The sequence below is a fragment of the Pongo pygmaeus genome, chromosome 1 (assembly GCF_028885625.2).
Source record: "Pongo pygmaeus isolate AG05252 chromosome 1, NHGRI_mPonPyg2-v2.0_pri, whole genome shotgun sequence".
Taxonomy (NCBI): domain Eukaryota; kingdom Metazoa; phylum Chordata; class Mammalia; order Primates; family Hominidae; genus Pongo; species Pongo pygmaeus.
The window spans coordinates 20,892,376-20,909,245 of record NC_072373.2 but is presented as its reverse complement, the minus strand read 5'-3'; the positions used below and the strand labels follow the sequence as shown (position 1 = coordinate 20,909,245).

At 68.0% G+C, this 16,870-nt stretch overlaps 8 non-coding genes across 8 annotated transcripts; all 8 read right to left on the bottom strand.

Annotated features, from left to right (window-relative positions):
* Positions 1–477: 477 nt before the first annotated feature.
* Positions 478–596, bottom strand: LOC129022098 (5S ribosomal RNA). The gene has a single exon (XR_008496224.1). It is a non-coding gene; the product is annotated as a 5S ribosomal RNA (ribosomal RNA).
* A 2,158-nt stretch (positions 597–2,754) lies between these two features.
* LOC129022386 (5S ribosomal RNA) lies at positions 2,755–2,873 on the bottom strand. Its single transcript, XR_008496399.1, has one exon. It is a non-coding gene; the product is annotated as a 5S ribosomal RNA (ribosomal RNA).
* Positions 2,874–5,067: 2,194 nt separating this feature from the next.
* LOC129022279 (5S ribosomal RNA) lies at positions 5,068–5,186 on the bottom strand. Its single transcript, XR_008496333.1, has one exon. It is a non-coding gene; the product is annotated as a 5S ribosomal RNA (ribosomal RNA).
* A 2,174-nt stretch (positions 5,187–7,360) lies between these two features.
* On the bottom strand, positions 7,361–7,479 carry LOC129022340 (5S ribosomal RNA). The gene has a single exon (XR_008496375.1). It is a non-coding gene; the product is annotated as a 5S ribosomal RNA (ribosomal RNA).
* Positions 7,480–9,633: 2,154 nt separating this feature from the next.
* Positions 9,634–9,752, bottom strand: LOC129022313 (5S ribosomal RNA). Its single transcript, XR_008496354.1, has one exon. It is a non-coding gene; the product is annotated as a 5S ribosomal RNA (ribosomal RNA).
* A 2,194-nt stretch (positions 9,753–11,946) lies between these two features.
* Positions 11,947–12,065, bottom strand: LOC129022092 (5S ribosomal RNA). The gene has a single exon (XR_008496222.1). It is a non-coding gene; the product is annotated as a 5S ribosomal RNA (ribosomal RNA).
* Positions 12,066–14,241: 2,176 nt separating this feature from the next.
* On the bottom strand, positions 14,242–14,360 carry LOC129022087 (5S ribosomal RNA). Its single transcript, XR_008496221.1, has one exon. It is a non-coding gene; the product is annotated as a 5S ribosomal RNA (ribosomal RNA).
* A 2,158-nt stretch (positions 14,361–16,518) lies between these two features.
* LOC129022380 (5S ribosomal RNA) lies at positions 16,519–16,637 on the bottom strand. The gene has a single exon (XR_008496396.1). It is a non-coding gene; the product is annotated as a 5S ribosomal RNA (ribosomal RNA).
* Positions 16,638–16,870: the final 233 nt, after the last annotated feature.

The window sequence follows — 16,870 nt, the reverse complement described above, 5'->3', positions numbered from 1 at the left end:
AGGGGCGGACCCCCAGGAGGAGGTCTCCGGCTGGGCTGCGGCGGAGGTGTAGGTGGGCGATAAAGGGGGAGCAGAGCGAGGGGAGGTTGGGGAGCATGGTGACCGTAGGGGGAAGGGAGGCAGCGGGGAAGCCAAAAAAGCCTGCAGCAGGCCGGGCATGCGCGGTGGCTCCCGCCTGTAATCCCAGCACTGTGGGTGGGAGGCCGAGGCGGGTGGATCACCAGGTGAGGAGGTAGAGACCATCACGGCTAACAGGGTGAGACGCCGTCTCTACGCAAAATAGAAAAAAAATCAGCCGGGCGTGGTGGCGGGCGCCTGCAGTCCCAGCTACTCGGGAGGCTGGGGCCGGAGAAGGGCGTGAACCCGGGAGGCGGAGCTTGCAGTGAGCCGAGATGGTGCCGCTGCACTCCAGCCTGGGCGGCAGAGCGAGACTCCGTCTGGAAGAAGAGGAAAGAAAAAGCAAAAAGCCAAAGAAAAAGCCTACAGCACCCGGTATTCCCAGGCGGTCTCCCATCCAAGTACTAACCAGGCCCGACCCTGCTTAGCTTCCGAGATCAGACGAGATCGGGCGCGTTCAGGGTGGTATGGCCGTAGACGCCGAGACAGGCGCCTGGCTGCCCCAAGAGCCCGGCCCAGCCATGCCCGCCGGATTGCAGCCGTCACCGCCAGCCCGGGGCCGCGGGGCTCGGATCGGGGACCCCCGAGCCCCTCGCCCGCGGCCTTCCCCCGGCTCCCCAGCTCCCGAGCTTCCACCACATGGGGCTCGCTCGGAACAGGGAGTGCTCCGAGGCGTCAGGGCCCAGGGCCCACGATCCCGGGACCCACTCCTGGTCCTCCGCCCTGCCGCGGAGGTGGCGTTTTGGGTCCCTCGCCGCTCAGGCGCTCCCGCGAGGCCCCCTCTTGCCCCACTCCCCCAGAGCCGTCAGGGCTGGCCAAGGGCGACCAGCCGGCCGGGCCGCGCGGGGCCTTTCTCTCCCAACGCCCCCAGCACGGTCGCGTGTCCCGACCAAGGCCCGTCCGGGCGGTGGGCAAGAGGGCGCGGGGGCGGGTAGCGGGTCGGGGGGGGTGGCCCCGCTTTGCCCCGGGCTGCCACTAGAGGCGGCGGCCTGATCCCGGGTGAGAGGGGCTGAGAGAAACCCAGACACACCCCGCCACCACCAGGAGCAAATCCACTCCCCCACACACAGACACACCCGGGCGCGCTCGCACGCGCGGGCGCTCGCTCGCACACGCACGCACGCACGCGCGCGCGCACACGCGCACACACACACACACACACACAGACTCACCCACTCAGACGCACACACACACACACAGACACACACACACGTACACACACACACGCGGCTTGAAGGAGAGCAAGGACGAGATGGATGGAGAGATAGAAACCGAGGGAGGGAGAGAGACAGCGATCGAGAGAGACAGGGGAGGGGGAGAGGGAAGGAGACAGACAGAGAGGCTGAGAAAGAGACAGGGACAGAGAAAGAGAGAGAGACAGAGAGACAGAGGGAAGACGACAGAAGTAGCGCGAGGTCCAGGGGGAAACCTAGAAGAGAGAGGCGGAGGGAGCTAGAGAGCGAGAGCGATAGAGCCTTCGAGAGGAAGCGCCCGGCTCCGGTAGGCAGCGCCCTTTTGAGCAGGCCGGGATAGGGTGGAGGGGGCTTGGGCTGCGCCAGAACACGGGGGCCAGGCGGTCCCTGTGAGAGGACCAACGGAGCGCTGAGACGGGCTTTTACTTGGCTGAATTGCTTGCTTTGGAGGTGGGTTTCGTAGGTTCCTTCCTTTCTTGGCACCACCCTGTGCTCTGGGTGCCTTGCGGCGGGCCCCGGGATTTGCAGAGTGCGCCCGCCCGCCCGTTTGGCGGGAGCCGTGGCACCGGGCGGGGCCGGAGGCCTGGGTCTCTGGCGTGTCCTCGGGAGTGGTGTTGACACGAAGTGGGGGGCCGTTGGGAATCCGGGTGCACAGGGACTGTTTTCCTGGTGGCTGGCGAAGCAATGTCCTTCCCCCGGGTGAAGCAGCCCGTGCGTTCCGGAGCCGAGGTCTGGGCTGGCGCCTGTGGCACCCGCTGCCCCTGCCCGCCCCTTCCCCCGGTTTGGAAGGTTTTGACGACGGCGCGCCGCCCGGTGGGTGAATTGAATGGCCTGGGCGTTCCGGGAGCGGGAAGGCACCGCGAACGGCAGGGGACCCGCGCCTGCGGCTCTGGGGTCCGGCCCCCTGCCCTCCCAGGCTGGAGCCGGGCTCCTGGCGGGGTGGCGGCGAGGCGGAAGCGGTGGGATGCTGCTGCCCGGCGTGTAGTAGGGGCGGACCCCCAGGAGGAGGTCCCCGGCTGGGCTGCGGCGGAGGTGTAGGTGGGCGATAAAGGGGGAGCAGAGCGAGGGGAGGTTGGGGAGCATGGCGACCGTAGGGGGAAGGGAGGCAGCGGGGAAGCCAAAAAAGCCTGCAGGAGGCCGGGCGGGCGCGGTGGCTCCCGCCTGTAATCCCAGCACTGTGGGTGGGAGGCCGAGGCGGGTGGATCACCAGGTGAGGAGGTGGAGACCATCCCGGCTAACAGGGTGAAACCCCGTCTCTACGCAAAATAGAAAAAAAATCAGCCGGGCGTGGTGGCGGGCGCCTGCAGTCCCAGCTACTCGGGAGGCTGGGGCCGGAGAAGGGCGTGAACCCGGGAGGCGGAGCTTGCAGTGAGCCGAGATGGCGCCGCTGCACTCCAGCCTGGGCGGCAGAGCGAGACTCCGTCTGGAAGAAGAGGAAAGAAAAAGCCTACAGCACCCGGTATTCCCAGGCGGTCTCCCATCCAAGTACTAACCAGGCCCGACCCTGCTTACCTTCCGAGATCAGACGAGATCAGGCGCGTTCAGGGTGGTATGGCCGTAGACGCCGAGACAGGCGCCTGGCTGCCCCAAGAGCCCGGCCCAGCCATGCCCGCCGGATTGCAGCCGTCACCGGCAGCCCGGGGCCGCGGGGCTCGGATCGGGGACCCCCGAGCCCCTCGCCCGCGGCCTTCCCCCGGCTCCCCAGCTCCCGAGCTTCCACCACATGGGGCCCGCTCGGAACAGGGAGTGCTCCGAGGAGTCAGGGCCCATGGCCCACGATCCCGGGACCCCCTCCTGGTCCTCCGCCCTGCCGCGGAGGTGGCGTTTGGGATCCCTCGCCGCTCAGGCGCTCCCGCGAGGCCCCCTCTTGCCCCACCCACCCGGAGCCGTCAGGGCTGGCCAAGGGCGACCAGCCGGTCGGGCCGCGCGGGGCCTTTCTCTCCCAACGCCCCCAGCACGGTCGCGTGTCCCGACCAAAGCCCGTCCGGCCGGTGGGCAAGAGGGCGCGGGGGCGGGTAGCGGGTCGGGGGGCTGGCCCCGCTTTGCCCCGGGCTGCCACTAGAGGCGGCGGCCTGATCCCGGGTGAGAGGGGCTGAGAGAAACCCAGACACACCCCGCCACCACCAGGAGCAAATCCACTCCCCCACACACAGACACACCCGGGCGCGCTCGCACGCGCGGGCGCTCGCTCGCACACGCACGCACGCGCGCACACACACACACACAGACTCACCCACTCAGACACACACACACACACACACACAGACTCACCCACTGAGACGCACACACACACACACACGGACACACACACACGTACACGCACACACGCGGCTTGAAGGAGAGCAAGGACGAGATGGATGGAGAGATAGAAACCGAGGGAGGGAGAGAGACAGCGATCGAGAGAGACAGGGGAGGGGGAGAGGGAAGGAGACAGACAGAGAGGCTGAGAAAGAGACAGGGACAGAGAAAGAGAGAGAGACAGAGAGACAGAGGGAAGACGACAGAAGTAGCGCGAGGTCCAGGGGGAAACCTAGAAGAGAGAGGCGGAGGGAGCTAGAGAGCGAGAGCGATAGAGCCTTCGAGAGGAAGCGCCCGGCTCCGGTAGGCAGCGCCCTTTTGAGCAGGCCGGGATAGGGTGGAGGGGGCTTGGGCTGCGCCAGAACACGGGGGCCAGGCGGTCCCTGTGAGAGGACCAACGGAGCGCTGAGACGGGCTTTTACTTGGCTGAATTGCTTGCTTTGGAGGTGGGTTTCGTAGGTTCCTTCCTTTCTTGGCACCACCCTGTGCTCTGGGTGCCTTGCGGCGGGCCCCGGGATTTGCAGAGTGCGCCCGCCCGCCCGTTTGGCGGGAGCCGTGGCACCGGGCGGGGCCGGAGGCCTGGGTCTCTGGCGTGTCCTCGGGACTGGTGTTGACACGAAGTGGGGGGCCGTTGGGAATCCGGGTGCACAGGGACTGTTTTCCTGGTGGCTGGCGAAGCAATGTCCTTCCCCCGGGTGAAGCAGCCCGTGTGTTCCGGAGCCGAGGTCTGGGCTGGCGCCTGTGGCACCCGCTGCCCCTGCCCGCCCCTTCCCCCGGTTTGGAAGGTTGCGACGACGGCGCGCCGCCCGGTGGGTGAATTGAATGGCCTGGGCGTTCCGGGAGCGGGAAGGCACCGCGAACGGCAGGGGACCCGCGCCTGCGGCTCTGGGCTCCGGCCCCCTGCCCTCCCAGGCTGGAGCCGGGCTCCTGGCGGGGCGGCGGCGAGGCGGAAGCGGTGGGATGCTGCTGCCCGGCGTGTAGTAGGGGCGGACCCCCAGGAGGAGGTCTCCGGCTGGGCTGCGGCGGAGGTGTAGGTGGGCGATAAAGGGGGAGCAGAGCGAGGGGAGGTTGGGGAGCATGGTGACCGTAGGGGGAAGGGAGGCAGCGGGGAAGCCAAAAAAGCCTGCAGCAGGCCGGGCATGCGCGGTGGCTCCCGCCTGTAATCCCAGCACTGTGGGTGGGAGGCCGAGGCGGGTGGATCACCAGGTGAGGAGGTAGAGACCATCACGGCTAACAGGGTGAGACGCCGTCTCTACGCAAAATAGAAAAAAAATCAGCCGGGCGTGGTGGCGGGCGCCTGCAGTCCCAGCTACTCGGGAGGCTGGGGCCGGAGAAGGGCGTGAACCCGGGAGGCGGAGCTTGCAGTGAGCCGAGATGGTGCCGCTGCACTCCAGCCTGGGCGGCAGAGCGAGACTCCGTCTGGAAGAAGAGGAAAGAAAAAGCAAAAAGCCAAAGAAAAAGCCTACAGCACCCGGTATTCCCAGGCGGTCTCCCATCCAAGTACTAACCAGGCCCGACCCTGCTTAGCTTCCGAGATCAGACGAGATCGGGCGCGTTCAGGGTGGTATGGCTGTAGACGCCGAGACAGGCGCCTGGCTGCCCCAAGAGCCCGGCCCAGCCATGCCCGCCGGATTGCAGCCGTCACCGCCAGCCCGGGGCCGCGGGGCTCGGATCGGGGACCCCCGAGCCCCTCGCCCGCGGCCTTCCCCCGGCTCCCCAGCTCCCGAGCTTCCACCACATGGGGCTCGCTCGGAACAGGGAGTGCTCCGAGGCGTCAGGGCCCAGGGCCCACGATCCCGGGACCCACTCCTGGTCCTCCGCCCTGCCGCGGAGGTGGCGTTTTGGGTCCCTCGCCGCTCAGGCGCTCCCGCGAGGCCCCCTCTTGCCCCACCCCCCCAGAGCCGTCAGGGCTGGCCAAGGGCGACCAGCCGGCCGGGCCGCGCGGGGCCTTTCTCTCCCAACGCCCCCAGCACGGTCGCGTGTCCCGACCAAGGCCCGTCCGGCCGGTGGGCAAGAGGGCGCGGGGGCGGGTAGCGGGTCGGGGGGGTGGCCCCGCTTTGCCCTGGGCTGCCACTAGAGGCGGCGGCCTGATCCCGGGTGAGAGGGGCTGAGAGAAACCCAGACACACCCCGCCACCACCAGGAGCAAATCCACTCCCCCACACACAGACACAGCCGGGCGCGCTCGCACGCGCGGGCGCTCGCTCGCACACGCACGCACGCACGCGCGCGCGCACACGCGCACACACACACACACACACAGACTCACCCACTCAGACGCACACACACACACACAGACACACACACACGTACACACACACACGCGGCTTGAAGGAGAGCAAGGACGAGATGGATGGAGAGATAGAAACCGAGGGAGGGAGAGAGACAGCGATCGAGAGAGACAGGGGAGGGGGAGAGGGAAGGAGACAGACAGAGAGGCTGAGAAAGAGACAGGGACAGAGAAAGAGAGAGAGACAGAGAGACAGAGGGAAGACGACAGAAGTAGCGCGAGGTCCAGGGGGAAACCTAGAAGAGAGAGGCGGAGGGAGCTAGAGAGCGAGAGCGATAGAGCCTTCGAGAGGAAGCGCCCGGCTCCGGTAGGCAGCGCCCTTTTGAGCAGGCCGGGATAGGGTGGAGGGGGCTTGGGCTGCGCCAGAACACGGGGGCCAGGCGGTCCCTGTGAGAGGACCAACGGAGCGCTGAGACGGGCTTTTACTTGGCTGAATTGCTTGCTTTGGAGGTGGGTTTCGTAGGTTCCTTCCTTTCTTGGCACCACCCTGTGCTCTGGGTGCCTTGCGGCGGGCCCCGGGATTTGCAGAGTGCGCCCGCCCGCCCGTTTGGCGGGAGCCGTGGCACCGGGCGGGGCCGGAGGCCTGGGTCTCTGGCGTGTCCTCGGGACTGGTGTTGACACGAAGTGGGGGGCCGTTGGGAATCCGGGTGCACAGGGACTGTTTTCCTGGTGGCTGGCGAAGCAATGTCCTTCCCCCGGGTGAAGCAGCCCGTGCGTTCCGGAGCCGAGGTCTGGGCTGGCGCCTGTGGCACCCGCTGCCCCTGCCCGCCCCTTCCCCCGGTTTGGAAGGTTGCGACGACGGCGCGCCGCCCGGTGGGTGAATTGAATGGCCTGGGCGTTCCGGGAGCGGGAAGGCACCGCGAACGGCAGGGGACCCGCGCCTGCGGCTCTGGGCTCCGGCCCCCTGCCCTCCCAGGCTGGAGCCGGGCTCCTGGCGGGGCGGCGGCGAGGCGGAAGCGGTGGGATGCTGCTGCCCGGCGTGTAGTAGGGGCGGACCCCCAGGAGGAGGTCTCCGGCTGGGCTGCGGCGGAGGTGTAGGTGGGCGATAAAGGGGGAGCAGAGCGAGGGGAGGTTGGGGAGCATGGTGACCGTAGGGGGAAGGGAGGCAGCGGGGAAGCCAAAAAAGCCTGCAGCAGGCCGGGCATGCGCGGTGGCTCCCGCCTGTAATCCCAGCACTGTGGGTGGGAGGCCGAGGCGGGTGGATCACCAGGTGAGGAGGTAGAGACCATCACGGCTAACAGGGTGAGACGCCGTCTCTACGCAAAATAGAAAAAAAATCAGCCGGGCGTGGTGGCGGGCGCCTGCAGTCCCAGCTACTCGGGAGGCTGGGGCCGGAGAAGGGCGTGAACCCGGGAGGCGGAGCTTGCAGTGAGCCGAGATGGTGCCGCTGCACTCCAGCCTGGGCGGCAGAGCGAGACTCCGTCTGGAAGAAGAGGAAAGAAAAAGCAAAAAGCCAAAGAAAAAGCCTACAGCACCCGGTATTCCCAGGCGGTCTCCCATCCAAGTACTAACCAGGCCCGACCCTGCTTAGCTTCCGAGATCAGACGAGATCGGGCGAGTTCAGGGTGGTATGGCCGTAGACGCTGAGACAGGCGCCTGGCTGCCCCAAGAGCCCGGCCCAGCCATGCCCGCCGGATTGCAGCCGTCACCGCCTGCCGGGGCCGTGGGGCTCGGATCGGGGACCCCCGAGCCGCTCGCCCGCGGCCTTCCCCCGGCTCCCCAGCTCCCGAGCTTCCACCACATGGGGCCCGCTCGGAACAGGGAGTGCTCCGAGGCGTCAGGGCCCAGGGCCCACGATCCCGGGACCCCCTCCTGGTCCTCCCCCCTGCCGCGGAGGTGGCGTTTTGGGTCCCTCGCCGCTCAGGCGCTCCCGCGAGGCCCCCTCTTGCCCCACCCACCCAGAGCCGTCAGGGCTGGCCAAGGGCGACCAGCCGGCCGGGCCTCGCGGGGCCTTTCTCTCCCAACGCCCCCAGCACGGTCGCGTGTCCCGACCAAGGCCCGTCCGGCCGGTGGGCAAGAGGGCGCGGGGGCGGGTAGCGGGTCGGGGGGGTGGCCCCGCTTTGCCCCGGGCTGCCACTAGAGGCGGCGGCCTGATCCCGGGTGAGAGGGGCTGAGAGAAACCCAGACACACCCCGCCACCACCAGGAGCAAATCCACTCCCCCACACACAGACACACCCGGGCGCGCTCGCACGCGCGGGCGCTCGCTCGAACACGCACGCACGCACGCGCGCGCGCACACGCGCACACACACACACACACACAGACTCACCCACTCAGACGCACACACACACACACAGACACACACACACGTACACACACACACGCGGCTTGAAGGAGAGCAAGGACGAGATGGATGGAGAGATAGAAACCGAGGGAGGGAGAGAGACAGCGATCGAGAGAGACAGGGGAGGGGGAGAGGGAAGGAGACAGACAGAGAGGCTGAGAAAGAGACAGGGACAGAGAAAGAGAGACAGACAGAGAGACAGAGGGAAGACGACAGAAGTAGCGCGAGGTCCAGGGGGAAACCTAGAAGAGAGAGGCGGAGGGAGCTAGAGAGCGAGAGCGATAGAGCCTTCGAGAGGAAGCGCCCGGCTCCGGTAGGCAGCGCCCTTTTGAGCAGGCCGGGATAGGGTGGAGGGGGCTTGGGCTGCGCCAGAACACGGGGGCCAGGCGGTCCCTGTGAGAGGACCAACGGAGCGCTGAGACGGGCTTTTACTTGGCTGAATTGCTTGCTTTGGAGGTGGGTTTCGTAGGTTCCTTCCTTTCTTGGCACCACCCTGTGCTCTGGGTGCCTTGCGGCGGGCCCCGGGATTTGCAGAGTGCGCCCGCCCGCCCGTTTGGCGGGAGCCGTGGCACCGGGCGGGGCCGGAGGCCTGGGTCTCTGGCGTGTCCTCGGGACTGGTGTTGACACGAAGTGGGGGGCCGTTGGGAATCCGGGTGCACAGGGACTGTTTTCCTGGTGGCTGGCGAAGCAATGTCCTTCCCCCGGGTGAAGCAGCCCGTGCGTTCCGGAGCCGAGGTCTGGGCTGGCGCCTGTGGCACCCGCTGCCCCTGCCCGCCCCTTCCCCCGGTTTGGAAGGTTTTGACGACGGCGCGCCGCCCGGTGGGTGAATTGAATGGCCTGGGCGTTCCGGGAGCGGGAAGGCACCGCGAACGGCAGGGGACCCGCGCCTGCGGCTCTGGGGTCCGGCCCCCTGCCCTCCCAGGCTGGAGCCGGGCTCCTGGCGGGGCGGCGGCGAGGCGGAAGCGGTGGGATGCTGCTGCCCGGCGTGTAGTAGGGGCGGACCCCCAGGAGGAGGTCCCCGGCTGGGCTGCGGCGGAGGTGTAGGTGGGCGATAAAGGGGGAGCAGAGCGAGGGGAGGTTGGGGAGCATGGCGACCGTAGGGGGAAGGGAGGCAGCGGGGAAGCCAAAAAAGCCTGCAGCAGGCCGGGCGGGCGCGGTGGCTCCCGCCTGTAATCCCAGCACTGTGGGTGGGAGGCCGAGGCGGGTGGATCACCAGGTGAGGAGGTGGAGACCATCCCGGCTAACAGGGTGAAACCCCGTCTCTACGCAAAATAGAAAAAAAATCAGCCGGGCGTGGTGGCGGGCGCCTGCAGTCCCAGCTACTCGGGAGGCTGGGGCCGGAGAAGGGCGTGAACCCGGGAGGCGGAGCTTGCAGTGAGCCGAGATGGCGCCGCTGCACTCCAGCCTGGGCGGCAGAGCGAGACTCCGTCTGGAAGAAGAGGAAAGAAAAAGCCTACAGCACCCGGTATTCCCAGGCGGTCTCCCATCCAAGTACTAACCAGGCCCGACCCTGCTTACCTTCCGAGATCAGACGAGATCGGGCGCGTTCAGGGTGGTATGGCCGTAGACGCCGAGACAGGCGCCTGGCTGCCCCAAGAGCCCGGCCCAGCCATGCCCGCCGGATTGCAGCCGTCACCGGCAGCCCGGGGCCGCGGGGCTCGGATCGGGGACCCCCGAGCCCCTCGCCCGCGGCCTTCCCCCGGCTCCCCAGCTCCCGAGCTTCCACCACATGGGGCCCGCTCGGAACAGGGAGTGCTCCGAGGAGTCAGGGCCCATGGACCACGATCCCGGGACCCCCTCCTGGTCCTCCGCCCTGCCGCGGAGGTGGCGTTTTGGATCCCTCGCCGCTCAGGCGCTCCCGCGAGGCCCCCTCTTGCCCCACCCACCCGGAGCCGTCAGGGCTGGCCAAGGGCGACCAGCCGGTCGGGCCGCGCGGGGCCTTTCTCTCCCAACGCCCCCAGCACGGTCGCGTGTCCCGACCAAGGCCCGTCCGGCCGGTGGGCAAGAGGGCGCGGGGGCGGGTAGCGGGTCGGGGGGCTGGCCCCGCTTTGCCCCGGGCTGCCACTAGAGGCGGCGGCCTGATCCCGGGTGAGAGGGGCTGAGAGAAACCCAGACACACCCCGCCACCACCAGGAGCAAATCCACTCCCCCACACACAGACACACCCGGGCGCGCTCGCACGCGCGGGCGCTCGCTCGCACACGCACGCACGCGCGCACACACACACACACAGACTCACCCACTCAGACACACACACACACACACACACAGACTCACCCACTGAGACGCACACACACACACACACGGACACACACACACGTACACACACACACGCGGCTTGAAGGAGAGCAAGGACGAGATGGATGGAGAGATAGAAACCGAGGGAGGGAGAGAGACAGCGATCGAGAGAGACAGGGGAGGGGGAGAGGGAAGGAGACAGACAGAGAGGCTGAGAAAGAGACAGGGACAGAGAAAGAGAGAGAGACAGAGAGACAGAGGGAAGACGACAGAAGTAGCGCGAGGTCCAGGGGGAAACCTAGAAGAGAGAGGCGGAGGGAGCTAGAGAGCGAGAGCGATAGAGCCTTCGAGAGGAAGCGCCCGGCTCCGGTAGGCAGCGCCCTTTTGAGCAGGCCGGGATAGGGTGGAGGGGGCTTGGGCTGCGCCAGAACACGGGGGCCAGGCGGTCCCTGTGAGAGGACCAACGGAGCGCTGAGACGGGCTTTTACTTGGCTGAATTGCTTGCTTTGGAGGTGGGTTTCGTAGGTTCCTTCCTTTCTTGGCACCACCCTGTGCTCTGGGTGCCTTGCGGCGGGCCCCGGGATTTGCAGAGTGCGCCCGCCCGCCCGTTTGGCGGGAGCCGTGGCACCGGGCGGGGCCGGAGGCCTGGGTCTCTGGCGTGTCCTCGGGACTGGTGTTGACACGAAGTGGGGGGCCGTTGGGAATCCGGGTGCACAGGGACTGTTTTCCTGGTGGCTGGCGAAGCAATGTCCTTCCCCCGGGTGAAGCAGCCCGTGCGTTCCGGAGCCGAGGTCTGGGCTGGCGCCTGTGGCACCCGCTGCCCCTGCCCGCCCCTTCCCCCGGTTTGGAAGGTTGCGACGACGGCGCGCCGCCCGGTGGGTGAATTGAATTGCCTGGGCGTTCCGGGAGCGGGAAGGCACCGCGAACGGCAGGGGACCCGCGCCTGCGGCTCTGGGCTCCGGCCCCCTGCCCTCCCAGGCTGGAGCCGGGCTCCTGGCGGGGCGGCGGCGAGGCGGAAGCGGTGGGATGCTGCTGCCCGGCGTGTAGTAGGGGCGGACCCCCAGGAGGAGGTCTCCGGCTGGGCTGCGGCGGAGGTGTAGGTGGGCGATAAAGGGGGAGCAGAGCGAGGGGAGGTTGGGGAGCATGGTGACCGTAGGGGGAAGGGAGGCAGCGGGGAAGCCAAAAAAGCCTGCAGCAGGCCGGGCATGCGCGGTGGCTCCCGCCTGTAATCCCAGCACTGTGGGTGGGAGGCCGAGGCGGGTGGATCACCAGGTGAGGAGGTAGAGACCATCACGGCTAACAAGGTGAGACGCCGTCTCTACGCAAAATAGAAAAAAAATCAGCCGGGCGTGGTGGCGGGCGCCTGCAGTCCCAGCTACTCGGGAGGCTGGGGCCGGAGAAGGGCGTGAACCCGGGAGGCGGAGCTTGCAGTGAGCCGAGATGGTGCCGCTGCACTCCAGCCTGGGCGGCAGAGCGAGACTCCGTCTGGAAGAAGAGGAAAGAAAAAGCAAAAAGCCAAAGAAAAAGCCTACAGCACCCGGTATTCCCAGGCGGTCTCCCATCCAAGTACTAACCAGGCCCGACCCTGCTTAGCTTCCGAGATCAGACGAGATCGGGCGCGTTCAGGGTGGTATGGCCGTAGACGCTGAGACAGGCGCCTGGCTGCCCCAAGAGCCCGGCCCAGCCATGCCCGCCGGATTGCAGCCGTCACCGCCAGCCCGGGGCCGCGGGGCTCGGATCGGGGACCCCCGAGCCCCTCGCCCGCGGCCTTCCCCCGGCTCCCCAGCTCCCGAGCTTCCACCACATGGGGCTCGCTCGGAACAGGGAGTGCTCCGAGGCGTCAGGGCCCAGGGCCCACGATCCCGGGACCCACTCCTGGTCCTCCGCCCTGCCGCGGAGGTGGCGTTTTGGGTCCCTCGCCGCTCAGGCGCTCCCGCGAGGCCCCCTCTTGCCCCACCCCCCCAGAGCCGTCAGGGCTGGCCAAGGGCGACCAGCCGGCCGGGCCGCGCGGGGCCTTTCTCTCCCAACGCCCCCAGCACGGTCGCGTGTCCCGACCAAGGCCCGTCCGGCCGGTGGGCAAGAGGGCGCGGGGGCGGGTAGCGGGTCGGGGGGGTGGCCCCGCTTTGCCCCGGGCTGCCACTAGAGGCGGCGGCCTGATCCCGGGTGAGAGGGGCTGAGAGAAACCCAGACACACCCCGCCACCACCAGGAGCAAATCCACTCCCCCACACACAGACACACCCGGGCGCGCTCGCACGCGCGGGCGCTCGCTCGCACACGCACGCACGCACGCGCGCGCGCACACGCGCACACACACACACACACACACAGACTCACCCACTCAGATGCACACACACACACACAGACACACACACACGTACACACACACACGCGGCTTGAAGGAGAGCAAGGACGAGATGGATGGAGAGATAGAAACCGAGGGAGGGAGAGAGACAGCGATCGAGAGAGACAGGGGAGGGGGAGAGGGAAGGAGACAGACAGAGAGGCTGAGAAAGAGACAGGGACAGAGAAAGAGAGAGAGACAGAGAGACAGAGGGAAGACGACAGAAGTAGCGCGAGGTCCAGGGGGAAACCTAGAAGAGAGAGGCGGAGGGAGCTAGAGAGCGAGAGCGATAGAGCCTTCGAGAGGAAGCGCCCGGCTCCGGTAGGCAGCGCCCTTTTGAGCAGGCCGGGATAGGGTGGAGGGGGCTTGGGCTGCGCCAGAACACGGGGGCCAGGCGGTCCCTGTGAGAGGACCAACGGAGCGCTGAGACGGGCTTTTACTTGGCTGAATTGCTTGCTTTGGAGGTGGGTTTCGTAGGTTCCTTCCTTTCTTGGCACCACCCTGTGCTCTGGGTGCCTTGCGGCGGGCCCCGGGATTTGCAGAGTGCGCCCGCCCGCCCGTTTGGCGGGAGCCGTGGCACCGGGCGGGGCCGGAGGCCTGGGTCTCTGGCGTGTCCTCGGGACTGGTGTTGACACGAAGTGGGGGGCCGTTGGGAATCCGGGTGCACAGGGACTGTTTTCCTGGTGGCTGGCGAAGCAATGTCCTTCCCCCGGGTGAAGCAGCCCGTGCGTTCCGGAGCCGAGGTCTGGGCTGGCGCCTGTGGCACCCGCTGCCCCTGCCCGCCCCTTCCCCCGGTTTGGAAGGTTGCGACGACGGCGCGCCGCCCGGTGGGTGAATTGAATGGCCTGGGCGTTCCGGGAGCGGGAAGGCACCGCGAACGGCAGGGGACCCGCGCCTGCGGCTCTGGGCTCCGGCCCCCTGCCCTCCCAGGCTGGAGCCGGGCTCCTGGCGGGGCGGCGGCGAGGCGGAAGCGGTGGGATGCTGCTGCCCGGCGTGTAGTAGGGGCGGACCCCCAGGAGGAGGTCTCCGGCTGGGCTGCGGCGGAGGTGTAGGTGGGCGATAAAGGGGGAGCAGAGCGAGGGGAGGTTGGGGAGCATGGTGACCGTAGGGGGAAGGGAGGCAGCGGGGAAGCCAAAAAAGCCTGCAGCAGGCCGGGCATGCGCGGTGGCTCCCGCCTGTAATCCCAGCACTGTGGGTGGGAGGCCGAGGCGGGTGGATCACCAGGTGAGGAGGTAGAGACCATCACGGCTAACAGGGTGAGACGCCGTCTCTACGCAAAATAGAAAAAAAATCAGCCGGGCGTGGTGGCGGGCGCCTGCAGTCCCAGCTACTCGGGAGGCTGGGGCCGGAGAAGGGCGTGAACCCGGGAGGCGGAGCTTGCAGTGAGCCGAGATGGTGCCGCTGCACTCCAGCCTGGGCGGCAGAGCGAGACTCCGTCTGGAAGAAGAGGAAAGAAAAAGCAAAAAGCCAAAGAAAAAGCCTACAGCACCCGGTATTCCCAGGCGGTCTCCCATCCAAGTACTAACCAGGCCCGACCCTGCTTAGCTTCCGAGATCAGACGAGATCGGGCGCGTTCAGGGTGGTATGGCCGTAGACGCCGAGACAGGCGCCTGGCTGCCCCAAGAGCCCGGCCCAGCCATGCCCGCCGGATTGCAGCCGTCACCGCCAGCCCGGGGCCGCGGGGCTCGGATCGGGGACCCCCGAGCCCCTCGCCCGCGGCCTTCCCCCGGCTCCCCAGCTCCCGAGCTTCCACCACATGGGGCTCGCTCGGAACAGGGAGTGCTCCGAGGCGTCAGGGCCCAGGGCCCACGATCCCGGGACCCACTCCTGGTCCTCCGCCCTGCCGCGGAGGTGGCGTTTTGGGTCCCTCGCCGCTCAGGCGCTCCCGCGAGGCCCCCTCTTGCCCCACTCCCCCAGAGCCGTCAGGGCTGGCCAAGGGCGACCAGCCGGCCGGGCCGCGCGGGGCCTTTCTCTCCCAACGCCCCCAGCACGGTCGCGTGTCCCGACCAAGGCCCGTCCGGCCGGTGGGCAAGAGGGCGCGGGGGCGGGTAGCGGGTCGGGGGGGGTGGCCCCGCTTTGCCCCGGGCTGCCACTAGAGGCGGCGGCCTGATCCCGGGTGAGAGGGGCTGAGAGAAACCCAGACACACCCCGCCACCACCAGGAGCAAATCCACTCCCCCACACACAGACACACCCGGGCGCGCTCGCACGCGCGGGCGCTCGCTCGCACACGCACGCACGCACGCGCGCGCGCACACGCGCACACACACACACACACACACAGACTCACCCACTCAGACGCACACACACACACACAGACACACACACACGTACACACACACACGCGGCTTGAAGGAGAGCAAGGACGAGATGGATGGAGAGATAGAAACCGAGGGAGGGAGAGAGACAGCGATCGAGAGAGACAGGGGAGGGGGAGAGGGAAGGAGACAGACAGAGAGGCTGAGAAAGAGACAGGGACAGAGAAAGAGAGAGAGACAGAGAGACAGAGGGAAGACGACAGAAGTAGCGCGAGGTCCAGGGGGAAACCTAGAAGAGAGAGGCGGAGGGAGCTAGAGAGCGAGAGCGATAGAGCCTTCGAGAGGAAGCGCCCGGCTCCGGTAGGCAGCGCCCTTTTGAGCAGGCCGGGATAGGGTGGAGGGGGCTTGGGCTGCGCCAGAACACGGGGGCCAGGCGGTCCCTGTGAGAGGACCAACGGAGCGCTGAGACGGGCTTTTACTTGGCTGAATTGCTTGCTTTGGAGGTGGGTTTCGTAGGTTCCTTCCTTTCTTGGCACCACCCTGTGCTCTGGGTGCCTTGCGGCGGGCCCCGGGATTTGCAGAGTGCGCCCGCCCGCCCGTTTGGCGGGAGCCGTGGCACCGGGCGGGGCCGGAGGCCTGGGTCTCTGGCGTGTCCTCGGGAGTGGTGTTGACACGAAGTGGGGGGCCGTTGGGAATCCGGGTGCACAGGGACTGTTTTCCTGGTGGCTGGCGAAGCAATGTCCTTCCCCCGGGTGAAGCAGCCCGTGCGTTCCGGAGCCGAGGTCTGGGCTGGCGCCTGTGGCACCCGCTGCCCCTGCCCGCCCCTTCCCCCGGTTTGGAAGGTTTTGACGACGGCGCGCCGCCCGGTGGGTGAATTGAATGGCCTGGGCGTTCCGGGAGCGGGAAGGCACCGCGAACGGCAGGGGACCCGCGCCTGCGGCTCTGGGGTCCGGCCCCCTGCCCTCCCAGGCTGGAGCCGGGCTCCTGGCGGGGCGGCGGCGAGGCGGAAGCGGTGGGATGCTGCTGCCCGGCGTGTAGTAGGGGCGGACCCCCAGGAGGAGGTCCCCGGCTGGGCTGCGGCGGAGGTGTAGGTGGGCGATAAAGGGGGAGCAGAGCGAGGGGAGGTTGGGGAGCATGGCGACCGTAGGGGGAAGGGAGGCAGCGGGGAAGCCAAAAAAGCCTGCAGGAGGCCGGGCGGGCGCGGTGGCTCCCGCCTGTAATCCCAGCACTGTGGGTGGGAGGCCGAGGCGGGTGGATCACCAGGTGAGGAGGTGGAGACCATCCCGGCTAACAGGGTGAAACCCCGTCTCTACGCAAAATAGAAAAAAAATCAGCCGGGCGTGGTGGCGGGCGCCTGCAGTCCCAGCTACTCGGGAGGCTGGGGCCGGAGAAGGGCGTGAACCCGGGAGGCGGAGCTTGCAGTGAGCCGAGATGGTGCCGCTGCACTCCAGCCTGGGCGGCAGAGCGAGACTCCGTCTGGAAGAAGAGGAAAGAAAAAGCCTACAGCACCCGGTATTCCCAGGCGGTCTCCCATCCAAGTACTAACCAGGCCCGACCCTGCTTACCTTCCGAGATCAGACGAGATCAGGCGCGTTCAGGGTGGTATGGCCGTAGACGCCGAGACAGGCGCCTGGCTGCCCCAAGAGCCCGGCCCAGCCATGCCCGCCGGATTGCAGCCGTCACCGGCAGCCCGGGGCCGCGGGGCTCGGATCGGGGACCCCCGAGCCCCTCGCCCGCGGCCTTCCCCCGGCTCCCCAGCTCCCGAGCTTCCACCACATGGGGCCCGCTCGGAACAGGGAGTGCTCCGAGGAGTCAGGGCCCATGGCCCACGATCCCGGGACCCCCTCCT